The 4,397-nt window shown below is 34.9% G+C and overlaps 1 long non-coding RNA gene across 1 annotated transcript in view; it reads left to right on the top strand.

The window, feature by feature from the left end:
• The first annotated feature begins 594 nt into the window (after positions 1 to 594).
• LOC107662940 (uncharacterized) overlaps positions 595 to 4,397 on the top strand; it is a 6,662-nt gene continuing 2,859 nt past the window's right edge. The window contains exon 1 of the long non-coding RNA XR_001631262.1: positions 595 to 841. This is a non-coding gene — a long non-coding RNA (uncharacterized LOC107662940). The remainder of the gene's footprint in view (positions 842 to 4,397) is intronic.

Raw genomic sequence — 4,397 nt, 5'->3', positions numbered from 1 at the left:
CACTCATTTATCGTCACATACAGGTGTAAATGCAATCATAAAGTCAAAACTTTATTGGCATAATTGTCAGGCGTTTACAGTATTTGCAAAATATATGGTAGCATATACTATCAACTAGAAGTTGTTCCCTCAATAGGATCTCATGGCCACGACATATTATCACGTTCCCACGAATTAATATCTCGTGGCCACGACAAAACTAAACCAAAAAGACTCGAGCTTCATTTAAAAGAAAAACTTAACAGTTACAATCATTTCTTAATTTATGCCAGGAGTTATGTAAATGAAAAACGAAGTCGAGATCGATATGAAGCTTGAGTCGTAGACCTTTTTAATGATGTAAGTTAGTTTATGAAGTTAATTGCATTCTTTAACATTAAAACTAGCAGTAACTCTGAACTCATGTAAACAAAGAACGCTTCTGTGCATTGGCGTCCTCCCACAGGTTAAGAGATTTTAAACAAACACATTTAGTTAACCAAATGAAACAATACACATTTTAATGCTATAAAAGTGTGCACATTGAGAGAAGTAAACAGCAGATGTTCATGTTAACAACTTCTTTAACTTGAGCAAACACTGCTAATACACATATGCATTTGTTAATAAAACGAAAACATGCATGTTTTAATGCTAGAGAATAAATGGAAACGATCCACCCACATGCCTCTGCTCAGCGATGGTGCCTGGATCAGTGAGCTGCGTCTCGGGCCGATGACGTCACTTCCAGGGAGGCATGCCCAGGCCTGTTGTACACGCCCCCGTCCCTTGACTCCACCCCCATGTCAAAACAGTGCCACAAAGCAAGACGCGCAGAAACGTGAAGCGCAAAGGGAAAACGGTATCGCAAGCTCAAACTTGACTGAAACGCAAAATAAAAGCTGCGTTGCAAATAAATTAGTAGATATGGCCATGGAAAATATGTATTGCAAAATCATCGCTTTTGTGCTGTTTCATTTATATTTTGCAATTCTTTATTTCTTTTGCAAAAACACATTTATTTTTTCTCAATACTTTTATTTTCGTTTGCAAAACTTTATTTTCTTTTGCAAAACTTTATTTTCTTTTGGTTCAACAGTGTACCATCACCCTCTAGAGGTGAAATAAGACAAGCCACTGGACTGGACTTAACTTCACACCGTTTGCTGTGAAGTGACAATGCTTTGTACATGAAGAGGATCTAAAATTTGGCAGAGAAAAGCTAAGGTATGTGTACAGCACGCGTTACTACATACTCATGGCTCTACATACAGTCATAAATCAACCTACTAGGAATTATTTGGGAATTTGCTTAAAACCAAGAATATATCTTAATATCTTAATTTGCTGTTTTGAATAAAATGACAAATTAGTGCACTTTGTGCAGTTCCAGTATGTTTTTGTTTTCAGGGTTGAGGGCAATCCAGCTTAATCAATTTCATCACGTGTGGGTTTTGTTTACTTAAGGGAGTGACAACCACAATTTTTCAAAGACTCTCAACCATATTTTTGTCAAAGCCTGCTGTATAAATAGAACTGTACTGCTCCACTCTTTACTGAGGTATAAAAGCTGTCGTCGATTAATTAATGATTAAAATGACATTGTTTTTTGACTTTGGCTAAAACTGGGTTTATTCATGCATTCACTCATTCATTCCATACCTGCAGATCTCCAGGGAAGAGACATCTCAGAGGAACTAAAAAAAAAAAAGAAACAAACAGAAAATAAGTTTATTTATGTTTCTGTCACATAAAATCACTGCCAAAACTGTGGAATGAGATGCGAGAGCCACGCCGGAGGATAATAACAAAATCTGCAATAGCAAAAGCTTTCACCTGACTTTTTGATATGGTTTGCAAAACGTTCATATGAAAGTCATTTTACATCCTTTAATGGTAAGAAAGTCACACAAATCTAAAGTAACATGAGGATGAGTTATCGATGACATCTAACAAGCCATAATGTAACAACAAAATTCAAGATATTATCAATAACCGAGCAGTACATACTGCTCTAAAACGGAGCAGGAGTGAGTGACATACAAAACGGTTTTTTATGAAATTCATGTACTTGTAAAAAATATCCCATGCACATGCATTTTGTCCATCTTCAGAATAAGTGATCATTTCAATGCTCTTGGTGCCAGTACCAAGTCTTGGTGCAGATTCTGCAGGTTTGAGGGCTGTAAATACCAAATATTAAACAAAACTAAAATCACATCAGATGCTCATTTTGTGATGATTTTATTGTCTCCAACAAGGAGCCGATAACACCTGATCTCGCTTTATTTTGGCCTCCTTTGCAGCAACAATTGTGTTTCACAAAGACACAGTTACTGCAACCAAAGAAAAGCTAACACAAGAAGCACGAGGACAAAGATTCCAACTAAAGCAAACACTGCCCAGCACAATGGTGACTTCAAATTAAACAAATATCAACATCTAAACATCGATTAATTCTCAATAAGAGCTTCTCTAGATGTCTGACAGAAATAAAGTCAATCTAATGAGTGAAGCTGGTGATGCTGTTTGTGGAGATGTTTGATCCTCCTCTGCTGAGATCTTGAGAGATTTAATGTCTTTTATTTGCAGTTGATTTTACCAAATGCTCAATCATCAGTTATTTGATCATTTAATTATCTCATAAACTTCAACACTGTTTCAGTGAAGATTCTTTTATTTTCTTGAGTTTTGGATAAACAGTGTCTGTGAGTTGCTTTGCAATTACAAATGGAAATTACATTGAAACAACATGAGTTTTAATTTAATGCATCCTGAGAGTGTTTATTTGGTCCAGAAACAGTATAAATTATGTCTAAATGAGGATGTTAAAAATGTTAAAAGATCAACATCTGATCCTCTGTAATTCTCAATAACAGCAGGTGTTCATCACTTAACTTGTAATTAAGGCAGCAGGTGAACTTTTGTTTCTAAGTTTAACCAACTTGAAATGTTTTACAGTGTGCACATACAGTATAATTACAGTACAGTACCAGTACATTAGATAATGGAAATTTAACAATTCTATATGTACAGTAGCACATGTTGTACACCTTCAAGCGTGTGACTGTCAAATTTTATTTGTAACCATTTTTATGTGTACTGCATTTTTGAAGAACTGAGAAATGACTGATATAGCATATAGCTAGTCTTGTGTCAGGAGACCAAGTTCATACAGTTTGAACTTTTCTAGTGCTTTCTGCAAGATTAAAGATTACTTTACCAAAAGTTCATTGCTGAATTATACATCTGTATCTGTAATTTAATTTATGTATACTGTAATAGACATTGAGCTGCAAAAATAATTCCTGAATCCTAGTAAGAGTTTTTGTTACAGTGTTATTGATCTCAGTATTCACTGGGCAGGAAAGTCATCTGTGTATTTGAATTGTAAGCATTTACAGTTTTTTTAACTGCTTACACACATAATCTTTACTTGCCACACAGTTTCTGAAACTCACACTCAAATAGCAGAAGCACGCTAAATCTGCAAAACCATACACTAATTCCCAGCCTTTGACTCAATTTCATAAAACACTTTTTGTAAAACAACACACAATTCTCTATGTAACACAAAAATCTAACAGGAATTAATATTATGGCAAAGGTGTTTGCAAATGTTTGCTTTTGAGATGTGTTTGTGATATTTTGAGTGCAGTGCTTCATTTTGCAAGAGATGTGAGGCATTTTCCATTTTTTGTGTGCAATTCTTGGATTTGTGTGTAAAGTTTTGAAAAAAAGAGGCAAAGTTTTGACAATGTGTGCAAGCAGTTGAAAAAAAACCTGTAAGAAAAACTGTAATAACTGCATCAAAAAGTTTGAAAGACAAATTTATGCTTGTCTTAAAGTCTTGTTTAAAAAACGTAAATGGTTTGGTCACTTAGATGTTCTTGATGTTTGCTAAAGTGTTGCTAGTTGGTTGCTAGGATATTCTGGGTGGTTGCTAGGCTCTTGCTATGCAGTTGCTGGGGCGGTGCTAGAGTATATGTTTGATAGTGTGTTCTGGGTGATTACAGATATTCCCACCTCAGTTCATTACAGAAAATCGGGGTGTTGCTAGAGTATATGGTTGATAGAGTTTGTTCTGGGTGATTACAGACATTCCCACCTCTGTTAATAACAGAAAATCAAATAGTTTCAGTGCTTTAATATTATTGTATTTCTTTCTAATTGTAGGAAATTCAAAAGTTTTTGTTGCTCTTAAACTAGCACTACATGTGATTATACCATCTAAGTAGCCTATGCAATTTTAATAGAACCGCATGTCTTCTTTGGTGATACAAGCTCAGAAACATTTTGTAAGATAAAGTTAATTTTGTAAGGGAATTAATTATTATTATTTTAGCTCAGGTTTTGAGAGGAATCGAATCTGAAGATTCGAAGTCAACCTGATTAGAACTGATTTCAAATTTGATAGT

The sequence above is a fragment of the Sinocyclocheilus anshuiensis genome, unplaced genomic scaffold, assembly GCF_001515605.1.
Source record: "Sinocyclocheilus anshuiensis isolate Anshui unplaced genomic scaffold, SAMN03320099.WGS_v1.1 scaffold2073, whole genome shotgun sequence".
NCBI classification, from domain to species: domain Eukaryota; kingdom Metazoa; phylum Chordata; class Actinopteri; order Cypriniformes; family Cyprinidae; genus Sinocyclocheilus; species Sinocyclocheilus anshuiensis.
The sequence above is the reverse complement of the archived record's forward strand: the minus strand, read 5'-3'. Positions and strand labels throughout refer to the sequence as shown.